The following is a 20,851-nucleotide window of genomic DNA, read 5'->3' on the forward strand; positions in this document are numbered from 1 at the left end:
TATGCATTATTTTTATATTAGCAACAGGATTGCCACACTTTCGATAGGCATAATACATTCGAAATTCTTTTATTTCTTTCAAAGAGCAGCAGGTCTGGAACAGAGAAACCGAGGAGGAAAACAGCCTCACCCAACCTGATAGAAATTGGACACAGAGGAGCTGCAAAAGGGGATTTGTTCCTGACCCACAAGAGAGCAAAGAGCAGGAACACCTGAGGTTCCAGAGGCCACACTTTTATCAAATCAACTTCTAACAACATTCTGGATAATGGCTTTCCTGAGAATCACAGCTAAAGGAGCTTGGGACGTTAAAAATAACATCAGGACTCCAGCAGCACAAGCTTTGATCACTAACGAATCCAGTGTTCCTGCTATCCAAGTGACTAAGGCGGCTGTCCTTTGAGCCTCTGTGTTTTCAAGAACAGACAGTTGTGAAATGACCCAGCCCTGGTCCGAGGGACATGTGCTTGAAATGCATTCATTCTATGGGAGAAAGGACCTGGCGGATGCTGCTACTGCAATGGCCTTTCTCTGCTGCTTTTGGCATTTCGTAGGCCAGGCTATCACTGATTATCTAGGGATTCAACAATGGCCTCATTCTGGTATCAATCATTTTGATTTTGTTGAGACATAAAACTCTTTTTAATTGAAACTCTGGACTGTGGGACAATGAATGAGGGAAACAGAAGGTTGAACACCAGGCATCCTTACTCTTTCTCTTCTTTGGGCTAGAAAGGAAAGAGCCTAGAAGAGCGCTCTCCATTGCAAACCGGTTGCTTTTGAAAGTCAGGTATTATTCCAATGATGGGCCATAACTCAAAACATTAGTTTTCTGTTTTCATGAACTGCCTTCTGAGTTGGTTTACAACACTCACAAGTGAACCAGTCTATGTCTTTACTAAAGTCACTTCTTATTCATGATTCTTTAAATTGTCACCTGCTGACTCCAGTTCCAAACAGCCTTAAGTTGGCTCCAGGAGTCATATCTTCCTTAAAAAATATGATTCAGCATCATTTAAATATACTGAAAAGGAAGTTCTTTAAAGGTAAATGCAGAAGACTAGTTCACAAAAGTCTAGACCACTGTCAACATCACTGGAAAAAATACATAATATATAACCTACCAAGATAGTTACTTTGAAGAGGGGAGCTCTCATTGTTGATATATATGTCCTGGTGTGTTTGGTTAAACAATATTATGTTTTATGACCATATAGTCATACCTTAAATGTTAGTTTGTCTTTGTCTACAACAGAAGGTGACTTATTATTTTATATCTGTTTGCCATGTATATTTCTTGAATTTCTGGGAGTTAGGGACCTGTAGCCTGACATTTTGTAAGTCTTAGGAATGTACTTGTTTCATGGCTATACTATCCCTTTGATGCTAAAAAAAGCTGCTACCATCCAGCAGTGATGCAATTTGATTCATCATATATTTGAGGGAAATTTGAGTGCAAAAAGATAAATTAAGGTACATGATAAAGATGTTTTACTTATATATATTCCAATTTATTTAGTTATATTCATCTATATTTCTCAGTCTGGAAACAAAGTTGGAGAGAGGGTAAGAGAAAGAGAAGTAGGAGGATGTGGGAGAGAAGGAGGAAATAAATGAATTAATTTTAAGTCTGCAATGATCATTTTATCTTAGAGCATGAAAATTTGATCTCTAATAAACAATGCTTTCATACTTGAGGGTTGAAGTTTCAGAAAGACCCCAAATTATCTATATTATCTATGAGATTTACAGAAAAAGAATTTCCCCATTATCCCATCTTCTCAGAGAAAATATCTTAGACATTTCAAACATAACACATGGTTAATAAAGGAGGAAACCATTCGAATATAAAATACTCTACAAAGAATTCAGTCTCAAAGTTGATAGGAAAGCACTATTGGAATCAATTGCCAGCCAAAAATACTTGCTGAATGCCTACTCTACTTATGCTGTAGAGTCTATGTAGCCACACATGCCCAACATGTGCCCAAACCTAATCAATTACCAGAAATGGCCCCACCAATCTCAAGGATTCCATCTCTGAACACTTTCTATTTTTTCTAGAATATTCTCTGTGGTATGTGTACTCTAACAGTCCTTCCATCTATTAACCTGACCACCTTTCCAGTGTCCATTGCCATTCTTCTGTCATGCCTCCTTACCCAGTTTCTACTTCACAGCTCTTCAACACTTTCTCCTTTCCCTTGCCTTATACTTCCTGACAAGAGCCTAACTGGTGAAATCCAGCTCTCTTACCACTGGGTTCCTGATTGCAAGCAGCTGTACATGGATAAAAAAAATACATAGCCAAGCTAACTGGTCTAATGTTAAATAATCACCACTAATTTTGAGCTGCTCATTATTAGTCTCACTACATTTCCTTAGTCAATTTACTTTCCTATCCTCCAATTTAAATATTTTATACCATTTTATATTTCCCCTCACTTTAAGTGTTCAAAACAGGCTCTTCAGCACCTTACTCTCAGCTAATATGCTTGCTTTTTTCCCCCTCATCAAGAAAATAGATTATATCTTCTATTGAATTGGCGATTGCTTGCCCTTTGTTTTTGTTGCCAACCTGTAAACAAATCATGTGAACGGTAGATAGACCCAAGACTGCATGTGAGTGAATGTGACTGCCCACTACCTCCATATTTCCTCCCAGAAATCCCTGTTTGTTCAAACAACTTGAACACATGGAGGCATCTATCAAGTCAGAGGAACTCAGAAATAGAAAGACTCACTGCCCCTCAGACTTTTAGCCAGGGGGCAGCCACAGCAATACTCAAGGTTCTATTTCACTAAGATATAAGGAATTTCTCTCACATCTCAGGCTTTACCTTCAAAACACGTTCAAATCTATTATCTCCACTGCACATGTCTTTCTCCAAGCCACCATCATCTGTGAACTGGATTATTGCAGAAGGCTATATTTCTATCCATTCCTAGCAGCCAAAATAATCCTTGGAAAGCAGGAGTCAGGGCATGGGCTTCTATTGCTCATGACCTTCCAATACTTTCTCATCACCTTTGAAATAGCACCCTAAGTCATTATGACGGCCACACACATGATTTGCCTTGGTTGTGTTTCAAATGTCATTTCTTACTCTCCTTCTCCCTCTGATCCAGCCATACTGGTGTTCTTGTTATTGCACAAACACACCAAATATGCTTGTGCCATTCTTTGTGCTTGTTATGCCTTTACTAATTAATTATTGTGCCTCAGCTCCTCACATGGCTCATCTCTTATGTAATTAAGATCTCTCTTTGAATATCGCTTCATCAGAATAGTCTTCACTAGCAACTTGTCCAGAAGCATTTCTGCACTCAAATACAATTACTCTCATCTTATTATCCTGCTTTATTATTTTCCTTAGCACTAATCACTATCAATGATTGTATATTTATTTGTTAATTTATTTATGTTTTTCTTATCCCCTAAGATATAAGATCATAAGGGCAAGAACTGTTTAACCAGTGAATTCCTTGCATTACAGTAGTGCCCATAATATCTTAGGCACTTGGTGAAACATTTGTTGAAGAAATGAACAAGTTATTAGCACTTTACTTATTCTGTCATGTTTTCACCAAAACACTTTGAATGAATTATCTTACGTTATTTTTTTTTTTTTACATTATTCTCTTACATTATTCTCCCCACAAATTTATCAGGTAAGTAGTGCAGAGATTATTGTGTTCATTTTTTTAAATTAAGAGAACTATGTCTCAAGATTTAATATCTTGCCACAAAGCTTATAGTGGCAAATCTGGACACCTGTCTCCAGAGTCCTGGTTCAGTTACCATGTTTGCCATTCTGAGCAAGGCTTACTTCCATAGTATATTTTAATGAGCAACTCCAGGTCACTTTGCAGGACAAATGTTCTAGAATGCTACTTGCATTAAAAACATGCTTCTCCACTCCACATGGCTTTTAAATATTTATGGTTTTCTAGACAAAGTATGATTACAATTCCCATTAGAAAAAAAGGAAGGTGAAAGTAGTCTTACCGTTTCTTTTTTTTTAAATAATATAAATTTTATGGTATTAAAGAGCATTTTTAGCATGATAAAGGACCTCTTCTTCCAAAACATCATCTATACCTTAGCCCCTTGTCTCTTCTGTCATGGAGATTTAGTTTGAGAATAGTTATACTCCCAATTTTATTTGTCCATGGCCCTTATCATGTACTTAGTTCAGAAACACTGCTAATTATTGTAAAGTACTTTCTTCAGTTTAATGCCACTTAGCCACATATTGCTGGCAGTTTCCACAGCAGACTTTCGCTTAGAGTTTCCTCTCAACTGTAGGATGCATGAACAGTGAGCTGTTTTCCACCTTGCTGAATGAAGACATGGGAATGTGATTCAAACAACAATTTTAGCTCAGCAGTTGACAATAATTTTGAGGCCACCAGCAGCCTTTGTCTGCCTGCCATGGTGTCCTAGAGTTTTCCAATGCATCATGGCAGTAGGTGGTAAGCAATGTGCCTTTCAGTGCTCCCAATAAAATTTTGACAAAGACAAGGCAGGCTCTCATCACTCATGGTCAAGTCACAGATAATGACACTTGAGGGATGGAATAGTTAAGTATAATAAAATCCTGTGACTTTGCCTTCCCACACAACTTGCTGCTGTGCTCATGTTCACGAACAAGCTGTCCTTCCCTTGTACTCGCTTTACTTATAGCTCCCAGTGGGGAGCAACAGAAATCACATTTTATATTTATACTTCCTGCTGCATCATGAATATTTACATCTTTTTTGCATTTCTCTGCCATTAGCATTCACTGTCTAACTGGTTAATGGATAACAGTTAGTACCACAGAACAAATGCTGAGTGCATTCAAAATTCCAAATATTATAATATAGTAGAAATATGCTCCTTTGCCCTGTAAGTGGACTTTCCTAGGTAATCTTCTGTCATTAGAGGGCATCTATAATTAGTGTTTGATTTTACATTTTACAGCAAGGAAGGATGTTTAATATTCAGAAATGGAGGCTATCAAGGTAAAAATGAATATTTTTTTCCTGTTACATGCTTATATCTGGACATCTAGTGAGACTCATACTGGTCTCAGGAGAATGTAGTCTTGGTCCCTGCCCTGTATGACAAGGGGACAAATATGATGGAGGGAGATTACTTTTGATTACCAGGGAATAGGGCTATTTGTTGGCAAATATTTTGTACTGTGCTCAAACATTCCTGGTTATTTTTGCAATTCTGGATGCCTCTATATCCACTGATAATTTAAGAGTGATTTATTTGTCTTGAAAGACTGTTCTTCCTTTCCTTCTTCCTATCTTCCTCTCCTTCTTCCTCCTTCCTTTTTCTCTCCTTCTTTTGAAACTTACATTTCATGGAGAGTCCCAGCTTGAGAAGACGCATAAGTAAGATAGCAACCTCCACTGCTTCAGGACCAGTTCAGCAGCTGGAAGTTATGGATCCTCAAGCAAATCTGTCCACCTCTTTCTTTTCATAGGAGAGATTGAGTCCTGGACTTTGTCAAGGACAACATTGCAAGTGAGTAGATGCAGCTGCTCATACCTCCTTAGCTCCCCAACACCTCCCAGAGGTATTGTAAGTTTAGTTAAAAAAACTTGCATGGATGGAGGCATCTATAAGGTCAGAGGAGTCCAGAAATACAAAGGCTCACTGCCCTTCAGACTTCTAGCTAGGGAGCAAGCACAGCAAAAAATTGCTGGAATGTTTCTTAAATTATTGCAGAGGACTGTGAGAGGTGGAAAATTTCCAATATTTTTTCTCTGAGGCCATTCTCACTCTGATAATATTGCACCATAAAACTACAAAGCAATCTCACTTATGAATAGTAATATGAAATTTTAAAATGAAATATTATATTAGCAAATGGAATTCAGCAACGTGAAAGAAGACCTTACTACAATTAAGAGCAATTACATTAGGAATGCAAGGATGGTTCAACTTTCATAAATCTATTAATAAAATGTGCTGTTAATAGGGATCAGAGGAGAAAAGTAATATAATCCTTTCACTATCTGTGAAGAGTATTCTAATATAGTATTTGATAAAATTTAGTAGACATATTGCATAAATACTCTTAGTCAAATGCTTATAGAAATAAATAAATACTTCCTTTATATCAAACCAGAAACCAGAATCTTGGTTAACAATGAAATATTAGTGGTTAACAATAAAATATTAGTTTTGTAAGTACTAGGTAATACAATTAGATAGGAGAAAGAAGAAGAGGTATAAAACTGTAAGAGGTAGAGACAACATTGTGATTATAGGCAGATGGTATGATTACACATTTGAAAACACCATGAAATTAAATAAAATTATTAAGGGAAAGGATTTAATTATTTAGTAGATTACAAAGTTAATATTACAAGGTAGTATTTTTCTCTAAAGATCATAAATTAGAAAATATAACAGAAGGAAAATAATCTCATTATAATGGTCATGACAGTTATAAAATGTCTTGGAATAAAATTGATAAAAATATACAAAACATAAATAATAGTGAAAGGGAATATAAGGGAAGGGAGAAGAAATGGGCAGGAAATATCAGAAAGGGAGACAGAACATGAAGACTCCTAACTCTGGGAAATGAACTAGGGGTGGTGGAAGGGGAGGAGGGAGGGAGGTGGGAGTGAATGGGTGACGGGCACTGAGGGGGGCACTTGACGGGATGAGCACTGGGTGTTATTCTGTATATTGGCAAATTGAACACCAATAAAAAATAAATTTATTATTAAAAAAATATACAAAACATATAAATGAAGAACTTTAATTACCTACTGAAAGACATCAAGAATTTGATATTTTTACAAGATTAAACTTTTGTATTCCAGAACAAGAGGGTATGAAAATTTAACAGTGTAAAGATATTATCTTTAAATTGTCCTATGAATGTAATTTAATACATATTTTTAAAATGGCAATATTAATTTGTTTGGGAAAAAGATGCAACTTTTGTATGTTTACATAAAAAAATAAGATAGGAGAATAGCCAAAATATTTCTGAAAAGAATGGTGATCTTGTCATATATTTTTATTAATTGAACTTTGATGCAGATATGCATCACTCATCCATCTCATCTATTGCCTGTTTATTCGTGAAACTATATGAAACTGCTGATTTCCAACCCTTTCTGACCTATGAAAACGGCAGTTTCATATGGTTTAAGATCATATGTTGGTGGCATTATGAGGCACCTGGCTAGAGGTAGAGCATGTGATTTTTGATCTTGGGGTTGTGAGTTCAAGCCCCATGTTGGGCGTAAAGCTTACTTAATTAAAAAAAGATACGTAGGTGGTATTTCACATCAATGGGAAAAAGACATCAGTTCACAAAAAAGCCTTGAATTGCATGGAAACCAATTCAGCCTCACTTATAATTAATAAAACTTGTGTTTAAATATAGCATTTGGAGATGAAGAAAGTAAAGGTAAGTGTAAATACACATTGTGTTGACAAATGCATGAGGAAACAGACAATATTTTACATTCTGGTGTTTAGATTGCTACTGACTGTTAGAAACTGCCATCAATAGTTTCTGTCAAAAAATGCACAGTTTTTTTCCTTATTATTTCCCTTTGAGGAGTGTATCTTACAGATGCATTTAAACATGTGTGGACAATCTATATAAGAATATTAAGTGTTGCCTTGTTTAAAATAGCAAGAAAGTAGAAAACAACCTAAACGTCAATCAATCAGGGGATAGGATGAGTAAATTTGGAGTGTGTATATTATGGAATGATATGCAGGCATTGTAAATAAGGTAAACACATACATGTGCCTTTACATATATATTTCTAAGAAATAGTTAAATGGAAAAATGCAAGATGTAGAACAGCAAGAATAGTAGATCCTCAGTTGTGTACAAAATTAAAAGGAATAAATATGTAATATATATTCTATATATACATACACATGATATATATACATATGCATATATCTACATATTATGCATTATGTACATATGTATATTATATAAACATGCACATGTGTGTATATTTACATATTATATATTATATACAATACTTCATAATATTTTGCAATACTTTGTAAAGGCTATTTCTGGAAAAAAGACATTGAACTCAGTAATAGTGGTTATTTCAGAGAGAGAACAAGGAAACAAGATCTAGAGTAAGAACGAGACAGGCTTTTCATGTGATTCCTCTCTTATTGTTTGAGTTTTTATAATATTACTGGAAAACACCAATACTTCAAAAGAAAACAAAACCAAAATATATTTGTCATATAAAATTTTGGGAGAAATTTTTGCTTTGTTTTGAACATTAGAAAAGTTTGATGTATATGTAGAGAGCCATTTGTATTTCTATTACAAAATAAAAGGAGTTGAAAAACAATTTTGATATAGGAAATTAACATTAGTCAATAAATATCACAGCTAAAAAGATATGTGTCTTCTCTCATGATTACCACTTCTTGAGTTGGAGGGTGGGGCAGGACATAATGTTCCTAATGAGTCATAGGAAAATTATCTGATCTATTTTCTTGGTGAAAACTTGCTGGCCACAGCATGCCTATTTTCCTGTGCCCCACAAACATTTCTGTGAATGGGGGTATACTGCCCCAGGCATGTTCCAAAACCCACATATACAGTTTGTATCTATCCTTGAAAAAAGTGTGTTGGGAAGAAGTCTGAATGTTGAGAAATCCCTTTTTACATTTCCTTCTCACTCTGCAATAGTAGCACCAGCAGGACTGGAAAATAATGTTCGAGTCTGAAGGCACATACGGTAACTACAGAAACCTCCTTTGATACTTCTGAAGTCATTTTAAATGGGCCGTCCATTTGTCTGAGTCGTACAACTCATCCAGAACCTAGTACAGTCATCTATCATCGCCCGCTGATCACCTGTTCCTCCCATGATCTTTGTGTTTGATCTTGGCGACATTAAGCAGCATGGAGAGCAAAAGCATCATTGGGTACCCTGCCACCTGCCCTCGTCAATCGACTTGATGGAGAGAACCTTTTTATTTGCCATTTACCCACTGCCAGAGAGGGTATGCTGGGGTGAGTAGTATATGTCTGAAGAGTTCAGCAGGGGGTTCAGCCTGCAAAAAGATAACCAAGTTAAAACACAGAAAATGGTAATGCTTTTAAGCAAGGAAGTGATGTCAAACACCAGGTGATCCATTTAAAGAATGGAGTTCCACTAAGAGGCTTGTACAATTGCTTCATGGGACATCTTCCCTCTTTCCTTGAAGGGTCAGCTTGGTCTGGGAGCTCCTCTCAAAAGACTCAGCAGGTAGCACCAACAACTCCCTGGCTAATAAAGAGCTTTTTCTATTTCTTTTTTTTTTGTTTCCATCTGGACTCTGATATTTAAGTAATCGCCCTGTGAAAAGCAGTTTATGCCAGGGCACGATCATCTGCCCATGCAGCCAAGGTCAATAGCAAAGGAATTGATGCCTAGGGTAGTCGATTGCTGGGGTTGGGCACACTGCCCAACAGTGGAAAGCTAGACTGGGCTCAGGGGAAATGAGGAGTGGTCTATAGGGGAGAGCTACTGTGGTGGCAATTGAAGAGAACTAGAAAATACAAGCATCTCCACCTTTCTCATAGTGAAGCACTGTGCTCCATGGCACAAGAAAAATCAGGGCCAGACTTCTAAGCACATGGACCGGAAGTTGTAACCTAACATTCTCCAACCCTGTTTTCTTCAACAGGTTTCAATGAAAATGAAGGAACTTGTGCAGTAAAGGGCACCCTGTCTTCAAGTTTCCAAATCAAACTCAATACATAGAAATATATTTGAAAAAATTTCCAGTTGGAAAACAAAGTTGAATTTATTCCAGTGATACCAAATTATTCTTTCTAGAATAATCAATATATGCTTGTTATATCAAAAGAGATACTATTTGTGGCATATTATATGATTCAACATATCTAAAATTTAAATGGTTTTATTTTAAATTAATTAAAAGGAATGTGTGTTTCTGCTGTTGCAATTGAACAAACTAACCAAGAAAGTCAGATCATCCATTTTGCAACATAATCCAAGCTACATGGAGATGGTGGTGTAGGTTTTGTCTCTGGTCTCTGGATTAGTCTCTTACTAAAACCTCAGTTCATACATTGTGTAGATGGAGATGGGCACTGACCTCTGTAATTGGACTAGGGACCAATGAAGTGAATGCCCTGTGCAATAATTCTAGGAAAAGAGGGTAATGAAGGGAATTCTTCTTCATCCTTGGCTTAGATACATTATAAGTCTGTTAAGTGTGGACATTTTCCATCTTCTCATTTGTCTATCATCCTAACTGAGACTTCATCAATGCTTCATTAAGAGCATCCAATCTTAATACTTTAATTTGGGGAAATAATATAAAATTTCTGCTCTTTAAAATATGCTACCCAGAAACGTCTTTATGGATTTTCTAATAAGAAACTCAGCATGATTTTCACATGCCATGATTTCTGTGCCAGAATGTCTGGTATGAAGAAAAGGTTGTCTTGTTTTGTGTAGATATACATAGAAATATACATATATATTTTAAAATATATGTATCAATTATCTATTTTTTATATATGGGTATGCGCACCCAAGCACACACATATGTGAATTAGTCGCTGAAAAGAGCAGCCCCTGGCTCAAAATACAAACAAAATTTCTATCTCCAGAGTCTCCTCCATAGATGGTCCATAATCTTGACTTTCCTGCCATCACTCTGCCTGTTTTACTCCGGCTCAAACAAAACCAATAATTCCTTTCCATGGTTCTGCTGAGTAGAACTGTGACATCGTGGCATTTCTGATAAGAACGTTACCAAGGAAGAAAAAAGCCATGGTGAAAATGTAAAAGCATCCTCTTTCTGGTGGACAGTCTTCCACTCTCTAGCTCAAAGCTGCTGGTCCATCCTTATGAGGTTCTCTCCTAGAAATTACCTTTCTTGATTGTTTGTGAGAAATAGATACCTCTTTCCTCCTACCACAAGGGAGTGACATTTAAATATCATGTTTCTGCTACCTAACGTACCTCTCCAGCTCCAACCTCACCTTGAGGACACCTGATACCTTCATTTAGCAGCCCATCGATCTTAAAAACTCCTTTTCCTTTCTCCCCAGGCTCTGCAGTCTCCTGTTTAGTAAATGAGGCCACTACCTAATTTCTCAGGCCAGAAACTCAGATCTTGCTTTCTCCACTTCCTTCACTGCTCATTCCAACAGTGAATACATGTGTACATGTTCACATAGACGCCTGCACCTCATTTGTCATCAAGTCTTGGGGATCCTTCTTCAAACACGATTTTGACCTTGCCTCTTAGCAAGTTCTCTGCACCATTATCTGTCGATTACTGAATTCATCCCCTAACTGTATTCACCCTCTCCTTTGTGTGTCTGCAACCTGCACTCCATCTGAGATGTAAGCATGATCTTCCTGACCTAAAAAAGTGGCTCACTGCATTCTTCTTTCTTATTTTGAAATAATTCTAGGCTTGCAGGAGAGTTACAAGTATAGATGGTTCCCATAAAATCTTACCAAGTCCCCAGCAATGCTCACACTTTACATAACAGGGGCACAATTACCAAGTTGAAGAAATCAGCATTGGCACAAGCCTGTTAACAAAACTGAAGACATTTAAAAAAATTTCTCCAGTTTTCTTACTGATGTCCTTATTCTGTTTCAGACTCCCATCCTCGATAGCATTCTTCTACTTGAAAGCTTACAAGGTTTTCCTACTGTACTTAGAATAAAATCCCAATTTTTAATCAGAAAGCTCTGCATGCTCTCTGCTTGGCCTATCTTTACAATTCCAGTTTTCTGAATTCTACCCTTTATTACGCTTGACCTTACTGGACATCTTTTGGTTCCCTGAATACGCTGAGCTGTTCCGCACTGTAATGCCTTTGCACGTCTGTTCCCTCTGCATGGGATGCTCTTATTCTGGTTCTTTGAGCTCCCGGTTCCTTCTCTTCCTTTGGTCAGCTTAAATATCACTTTTACCAACAGCTCTTATTACATAGGTCCCCTAGGGCCTTCTCCATTTCATCTATTTGCTTATTTCTCACATAGCAATTATTTTACGCTTTGCAATTGTTTTTTCAGCCGATTTCATTGTTATCTGACCCACTGGAATGCGAACTCCAGGAGAGAAGGGATCAGGTCTATGTTGGTTTTCTCTCGCTGCTATAATAAGCTGCCATAAACTTTGCAGCTTCTATGAACATAAATTTATTAGCTCACAGTTTTGTTTGCTAGAAATCCTGTAGGTTCAGCTGTTTGTTCTGCTCTGAGTTTCAAAAGCTGAAATCGAGGATCTGATGGAGCTGTATCCCTTGCCGAAGGCTCTAGGAGAGAATCTGTTCCCAGGCTCTTTCAGGTTGTGGGTAGAACTCAGGTCCATGAGGCTGTAGGACCGAGTTCCTGTTTCCTTGCTGGTGGTCAGCTAACGTCACCCACTGTTATGTTGTAAAAGCCACTTGCATTCTCTGGCCAGTGGTTCAATCTCTCCTCAAAGCCAACAACATCAGGTGGACCCCTTCTGGTGCTTGGAATCTCTCCTTCCCCTTTTCTATCTCATTTCTCTGACTTCAGCCAGGAGAGTCTCAGCTTTTGAGGGTTCATGTGATTAGATTGGGTCCACCAGGCTAATTCTGGGCTCCATTTGTTACATGTAGATTTGTTTTCAGTTTCTTGAATTGGCAAAAGTTGAAGTGGGGATTTCATTAAGTGTATTTCTGTCACTTTAGCTCTTTCTTATTTTGAAACAAGCCATGTGTATTGCTGAAAAAACAGAAATCGTCTTTTTCTAATGTAGATTTTCTCAGCTATGTACTGTCTCATTCTCTGTGCCATTTGATCTGGGCATAAGACAGGAAAAAACAACAACAAGAAAACCCTAACTTCTTTGGTGAATTTTTGTTTGAGAAAAGCTTTTTAGGCATTCTTTAGTTTTAAATGACTCCCTTTGACTTGGTCTTGACATTTCTTCCTTCTTTTCCATCTTCATCTCAGCAGGTGGTGTCAGTGTGAGAATTAAACACAGGAAGGGTATGGTCTGTTGCCTGTGTTGGTTCTTTGGCATTTAAGTGTGTATCGGAAGCCTTGTGACCTTGACTATGACCATCTACCCACCCTACTCTTTAACCTCATGTACGTATCTTTGGAGGCAGTAGGATAAGTTGAAGAGAATGAACTTTTTGTCATCAGCACCTTAAATTGAAATTATGGCTCCAAGCGTGAACAGCCACCCGTCCCTTAAAATGCTCAAGCTTCAATTTCCTCACAGTGACGGTCCTTTTCTCACAAAGATTAGAACATGTCATAGCTCCTCAGTCAATTCAGAAAGAGTCTGGGAATAGAGGTTTTCCCATACATTTTTGAATCCCCAGAATCCATCAAATGCACTTAGACTTGGAGTGGTACATAAAGCTTTGGTCAACAAGGGTTATCGTTTGATCTGGTCATGGGAGAAGACATCTGCTCAGAGGTAAGAATCAGAAAGATTAAGTAGATAGGATGAGTAAAGGAGAGATAGACGCTTGTCCACATCACTGAGTCCAGAGAAGGAAGTAAGAGTGGATCCATGGAGAGATTTTTAATCAGTTCATCTCTTGCTTGAGGAGTTGGGGGTGGGGGGTGGGGCAAAATGTTTTAATTGGGATTCGCACCCTTCCTTGGCATCTCCAATCACGAGATAAATAGATTTTAGAAAAGGGAATACTATAGGGTGGGGGGTGGGGGGTGGAAGTAGAAAACCAGAGAGAGAGAGAAAGACATGGAGAGAGAGAGAGAGAGAGAGAGGAGAGAGAGGGAATAGCTAACATTTTTCTTTTTTTTTTTTTTTTGCCATATGTTTGTTTTGTTTTTTTGTTTGAAAGATTTTATTTATTTATTCATGAGAGACACGCACAGAGAGAGAGAGAGAGAGAGAGAGGCAGAGACATAGGCAGAGGGAGAAGCGGGCTCCCTGCAGGGAGTCTGATGGGGGACTGGATCGCAGGTCCCTGGGATCATGACCTGAGCTGAAGGCAGACACTCAACCACTGAGCCACCCAGGTGTCCCTTCCATTCATTTCTGTACCTGCCCACACTCCTACAATTTCCCCTCAGGGAGCACCCTGCTTTTCATCCAGCCTCATGTTGCTAACTTTTATAAGGAAACAACATGAATCCCTGAGGCACTCCTCACCCCTCACTGAAAGAAGAGTAAGCTTCGAGAGGCCAGCCTCATCAGACCTCTTCACAAAGGCACAGGGAACATATGTGGCAGCAGGAGCCCGGAGAAACCCTTCTGTCACCCTTGTGAACAGAGTTGGCCTCAGAAGCCCCAGAGAGTCCTCATCACCACCAGTGTAGAAAGGGGCGTGGGGCTGTGGGGGAGTGAGCAGGTTACAGATCTCTGATTTCTCCAAACGGGTTTCTGGTAATGTAGGAAGAGATTATACAGTTTTGAATAATAAGGCCTGCTGGGGTAAGGTGAGGCCAAGTCAGGGGAGGTGAGTGAATCTGTACTTAGAGCAAATGAGCAGAAACCCTGGCAGCTAAGATACACTAGCGTGTACTTTTGTTTTTCAAAAATAAGCCCATGTCTTTGCTGAAGATCAACACCACAGGAATCAAAGCTCACTGCTGACAGATAAGTATGTTTAGAAGAACAGTGGCTTGTTGAAAATTTTGACTGGGGAAAAAACACAGATGATTTCTTGAAAACAAAAAGAGAGATAAGATGTGTAGATTCAGTTGTTTTTCCTAGACTGACCCAACCTTGAGAATTGACATTATGTCTATGCAAGAACTTACTCAGGGCAGAATTTGGATGCTATCACTATGTCTGTGTATGTTTCAATCTGAAAAATGAAAAATATATTTAATTTTTGGGATCCTTATAAGATACTGGTTTTCTGTGGTAGGATCAGGCCTCTGGTATCCCTTCTCTTCTCAGATATCACCTTTGTCAGCAACATTAGTGCCTGGGAATCCTTTTCTTTCTTTTTTTTTTTTAAGATTTTATTTATTTATTCATGAGAGACATGAGATCCCAGGACTCCAGGATCATGCCCTGTGCAAAGGCAGGCACTCAACCGCTGAGCCACCCAGGTGTCCCATGGGAATCCTTTTCATTTACGTCTTCTCATGGGCAGAAAGGAAGGAACTTCACAAAATGCAACCATTAGGCTACTAAGCAGGACTAAAGGGAAATTTGTCTTGATTCCAGACAGAAGATTTAGATAAAAATGTTAAGAAAAATATCAAATGTGGGAGTCCTTGTCCCCCTGTAGATATCCCTTGTGGCTGTCATCTACATGCCTCTCAGGTACATCTGTAGACACGCACACATGTAAATTCAGGACCACTAGGTTCTTGGATTGGAGTTTGCATCAGCAGAAAATAGAAACAGCAATGAAAGTGCAAAGTTCAAGTTCCCATATTCCCTTACTTGTCATTTCTTGTTTTACCTATGATTATCTTGAATAGGCCCCTGAAACCCAGAAACCAAGGACTGATTATGTACCATGGTAGCTCCTGACTGGCTCCAGAGTTACTGGTGTTCTCCTCTATGCTTTATTCCTCAGGGCCACCTTCCTTTTCTGGCAGGTTCATGTTTGAATTTGACCCTCCTTTAAGATGGTTTCAGATATGGGAACCTAGCTGGTAGATTTCCTCCTGGTGTGTGCTTGACTTAATTTCTGGAATGACCCTTGGCCTTGGAGACTCTGCCTTAGACCACAACTGTGGATAAAGGGCATGGATACTCTAGATCCCTCACCCTCCCTGTGGCATACTCTTGGGATGGGGTCCCTCCTTAGTCTTTTTAAGAAGGGAAACACAGGTAGAATGAATAGCTACCAGTGTCCAAGGAACTGAGTTGGTGTGAGTGGATCAAGCATTCAGTTTCAGTCCTTTGTTTGCTTTTAGGATCTAGAGGCTTAAACTTATTTATCAGCAGAGGAAAATTGCCAGGAAGAAGGGAAACATATAATGTGAAAAAGAAAGGGAATTATTAATAGGAAAAACTCCCAGAGAAGGCAGATGGGAAGGCATGTCAAGCCGGAATACCCTCCTGAAAAGAAGAAACACACTTCTCATCTAATAGAAATATAGAAGATGACAATGTATGAAGATATAAAGAAATTGAGTAGGAAAGGAGCACAGTAGATGATATTTATTTTGACTAGCCTTAGTATTTCCTAGGGATAGTGATTTCAGATTGATATACATGGAGGCTGCACCAAAATTCAGGATAACTCTAGACAAGGTCTGGAATATCTTAACCAGTATATCCCAGGTTTAATTCATTAGTGAATAAAATGTTCCACAAAATCTGAATGTCACAAGCACCCAACTGTTCCAGCACACGAAGCCCAGTCTTTTCCTATAACATCTACATCTCTTACTTCTTCCAAAGATGCCTGGGAGGGTCATGCAAGTCCATGATGAGGGCAGGGGTCGGGGGGCAAGAGTACCTTCTCACAGGAATCAAGATGGCAGGCTGGTGGTCCACTGCCACCTTGTCCACACTACTCATCCCTAGGCTCTCCCCTCCTCTACATTCTTTTGCTTTCATTGCCATATTTTGCAGTGGAGTGGTGGCAAACCACAGAGAAGCTGCTGGGCCCTTGTGAATTGACTCTTTACAGCCACTGATTTCTGCTTCTCATGGCACACACAGACTCTAGTGCAGAGACGAAAGGAGAGTAGATTAACAGAAAGCCAGCTCAGATCAGACCTAGAACTACCAGCTACTTTATCTTCCATACTGGCTACTACTAGTTCAGTCCATTCTGCCAGGCTTTTCTCAAAATGATTTTCCTTAGGAGTCTCATTATCTTGTTTTTTGTTTGTCCTTCAAGAACTCTTATTCTAACATCAGTATATACTCAAAGGATAGGCTAGATTCTTATCAACAGGACTCCTTGACTCATGTCAATGGAAGGATGTGGAAAGATATCTATCTTAGGGACTCAGACCCAGACATGGAACAGATTCCTAAAGGACCACCATTGTTTTGACTGAAGAGTGTGCTAACAATGCTAATTCTCAAATGAGTATGATGAACTCATGTAATTTGGTGGGTGGGAGTGAAATGAAATGTTGCTGAGCTTAATTCTGACCCCTTCTGAGAAATTAAACTTTTTAAGGGTTAGGAATGAGATACTTTCTTCTGAATTAACTGGATGTTTCAGTCCTATGGAGTGGTTCTCGAAGCACTCCATTATTGTCCATAAGAGTTGGGAGAGCAGTGTGGAAGAATGCCACAATTCCAAGATTTAGCTCTACACAGGTTTGGAGCTAAAATATGCACTTCTTTTGTGTTCTGGAAAATCCCAAAGACATTGACATACTCTCAAACTATGCCATCTCAGGTTCCTGTAGAAAAAATATCCCATCCCCTTAAATGCACAATTCAGTATTTCGAAGCCCATGATGAAATGAGCCATAACTCAATACAATATATTAAAACACGTGATGAAACAGCCATAGTGAGTGAGTCAGTTCATAAAACACAATAATGGAATGAGATTCAGATGAACTTGAGGTAATAGAATTATCATACAGGATATTAAATAAGCCTATTTTAGAAATAAGACAGCAGAAGACATGGGAAGGAAACAACATATTCTAAAAACAGTGGGAACACATTTGAAGAGAAACCTAGAAGATACACAAATGGAAATCATCATCATTCACATTAAAAAACTTAGTGGATTAGATTATAGAAACTAAGGAAAAAAGCAACAACCTGAAAGTTAGATCTGAAGTTATGAAGATTGGAGCACAGAGAGTCAAATGATAGCAAATATGAAAAGGAATTAAGAGATATGGAGGATGAAATGAAGACAAACACACATTCAATTGAAGTAAATGGCTGAAAAATTTCAGAATTAATGGAAGACATGAGTCACCACATTTAGGAAGCTAGAAATCTCCAGTGTATTTATTGTAGATTTATTGCAGTAAACTATAAAACATTGAAGACAAAAGAAGCTCTTAAGAACAGTCAGAGGGAGACACAGATTACCCGTGATAGAAGAAAAAACTAAAATTAAAGCAAACTTCTCAAAGTAACAGAAGGCAGAACAATGTGATGATATCTTCAACTTCTTGAGAAGTAAATGCCAATCCACATTTTTGTGCCTTGACAAATTGTTGTTTCAGAACAAGTGAAAAATAGAAATATTTTCAGAAAAAAGAATATGAGTTTTCCTTGAGTTGATCTTTGACAATACAGCTTTCAAAGGATCGACTGTGGGAAACTGAGTCCAAAAGGAATAACTAGAGGGTGAAAGAAATGGTGAACAAAGAAACTGATGAAACATGGGAAATCGAATAAGCGATGACCATAAGGTAATAGTAGTAGTGGCATAATAAAAAAGAATAACATTTAATTCAGGAGTTAAAAAACAATATTACAACAAAATATATCACTTGGCAACTGTGACAGATATGAAGAAAAGGTGATCAGAGTTGAAGTATTCTAGTATACTTAAATTGTGTGGTAGGAGATGTTGTTTCGGATCAGACTCTGTTGGGTTAAACATGTGTGGTAGACATTTAGAGTGCTCCACAAGATCTAAGCTGTCCTTCCCAAATACTTACTTACTTACTTACTTCCCAGTTCCTTCACAGTTTGGAAGGGCCAAGTGATTACTGCCAGGCAAAGAAATGTGACTGAGTGTGGCGTGTATGTAATCACTTCAAGGCTAACTCCTGCCAAGTCACTTGCACAACCTTTTTCCTCCTGTGCCTCCAAACGTCCTCCTGGCAGCCTGGGCGGTCTCTGCATAGCAACAAATGAATTTTGATGGGTTAAATCACTGAGATCGAAGGTTACTTTTTTTGTAGCATTGCTAATTTCACCCTGATGAGTACCGGATGAATGTTTAACTTTAACTGTAATTGCGAAAATAATCTAAATATATGATACAAATTCAAAAAAATATGGGGAGATATTTTGAAATGAAGATGGAGAGGGAGGAAAACTGCAAAGAAATCAGGGTAATATGTATAAGCTTGAAAATATGGTAAATTCAAGTTTTTTATGTACATAAAATACATAAAAATACGTAGAGAAATGAAAGCACATGTTAACTGGCAAAGCAGTCCAGTTAAGAGACAAAGGTTATCAAGGGAGTGTTAAAAATTTAGCTATCTGCTGTTTATGTGACACTTATCCAAAATATATTGAGGTAGAAAAATTGAAATTAAGATTCAAAAAATGACATATCATAATGAACAAGCAAACAGACAAAGACTGGTGTGGCTCTGTTAATATCAGGAAAAATAAAATTTAAGGGAAAAAAGTTATTAAGGATGAAACAGTTACTACACAATTATGAGTTTCAATTCAAGAAGATACACAATTCAAAACTTTAATACCATAGCAACAAAACACTGTATGATAAATTATGAAAATATGAAAAATTGATCATCCTGTTAGGAGCTTTTATTTATTATTATTATTATTATTATTTCTTAGAGAGAGAGAGATTGAGAATGGAGGAGAGGGCATCGGAAAGGGAGAGAGAGAATCCTAAGCAGGTTCCATGCCCATTGTGGAACCTGACATGGGGTTCTGTCTCATGACCCTGAGATCACAACCTGAGCCAAAATCAAGAGAAGGATGCCCAACTGATTGAGCCACCCAGGTGCTCTCTGTTAGGAGCTTATAATACGTTTCTCCAAGAAAGGTTAGATCAGATGAACAAAACAATATCAATGACACAAAAGTTTGGATCACCCAGTCTACAGACTTAAAGTAATGGGTGCAAAACTTGATACAGAACAATTAGAGAATATTCCTTTCTCTTATGTGCTCATTAAATATGTATGCAATTTACCTTATGAAGACTTAAACTGTCAAAAAATTAATTCCTGGCTTTCTACAGACTGCATTTGCTAGCTAAAATAAAATTCAATCTGATATCAAAAACTAAACTATAACTTAAAAAAGACCTAAAACTTTAAAAGCACACACACCTAAATAACCCATTACTCAAAGAAAAATTCATAATAGAAACTAGAAAATAATGAAAACAATACCTTACAAGACTGATGTGTATAGATGCAGTTTTTAGGGAGAACATATGGACATATGTCTTTGTGTTAAATGACATCTCATTACTTAGGAAAAAAGAAAGATTGAAATTTAATTGGAAAATCATCCTAAAAAAGGAGTTTTATAATAAAAGAACAAAAAAAAAATACAAATACTGTAGAAAAAAATGTAATACAAAAATGAGGAGAAATTAACAAATTAGAAGAGAAATTAATATCAAAATGTTAAAAGTTAATTTCCCCAAATCACTAATAAAATAAGTATCTTTGTGACAAACTGGATCAAAAATTAAATGAGCTTTAAGAAAGCATATGTTTATAATAATAGTAATGAAAGAAAGACATAAGTATAGGTAGAGTTGTGATTCAAAGAGATTAGAGGATATTAATGAACAATTTATCCCAATATATGAAAATGTATACTGGATAGTTTCCAAAAAATTCTTCAAAACTGATTCAAGAAGAAAAGTGTAGTTACCATTTTTAAAAATTTTCATTTGTTTCTTTTTTGAGAGACAGTGAGAGCATGAGCAGGGGGAGGAGCAGAGTGGGACAGAGAGTAAGCGGGAAAGAATCCCAAACTGACTCCGTATTGAGTGTGGGGCCTGACATGAGGCTCGATTTCACCACCCTGAGATCATGACCTGAACTGAAACCAAGAGTCGGTTACTCGACTGACTGAGCCACGCAGGTGCACAAACGTAGTTACTTTTTTTTAAATTATAGCTATATCCAGAATTAAATACCTATCATGTTAAAAAGGTTAAATATACCAATTAAGACAGTTTTACCAGTAAATTCTTCCAAACATTCAAGGAAGAAATAATATCAGATT

At 37.7% G+C, this 20,851-nt stretch overlaps 1 long non-coding RNA gene across 1 annotated transcript in view; it reads right to left on the reverse strand.

The window, feature by feature from the left end:
* Positions 1 to 18,613: 18,613 nt before the first annotated feature.
* Positions 18,614 to 20,851, reverse strand: part of LOC140612104 (uncharacterized) — a 74,982-nt gene continuing 72,744 nt past the window's right edge. The window contains exon 6 of the long non-coding RNA XR_012013413.1: positions 18,614 to 18,739. This is a non-coding gene — a long non-coding RNA (uncharacterized lncRNA). The remainder of the gene's footprint in view (positions 18,740 to 20,851) is intronic.

This window comes from Canis lupus, chromosome 20 (assembly GCF_048164855.1).
Source record: "Canis lupus baileyi chromosome 20, mCanLup2.hap1, whole genome shotgun sequence".
Classification (NCBI taxonomy): domain Eukaryota; kingdom Metazoa; phylum Chordata; class Mammalia; order Carnivora; family Canidae; genus Canis; species Canis lupus.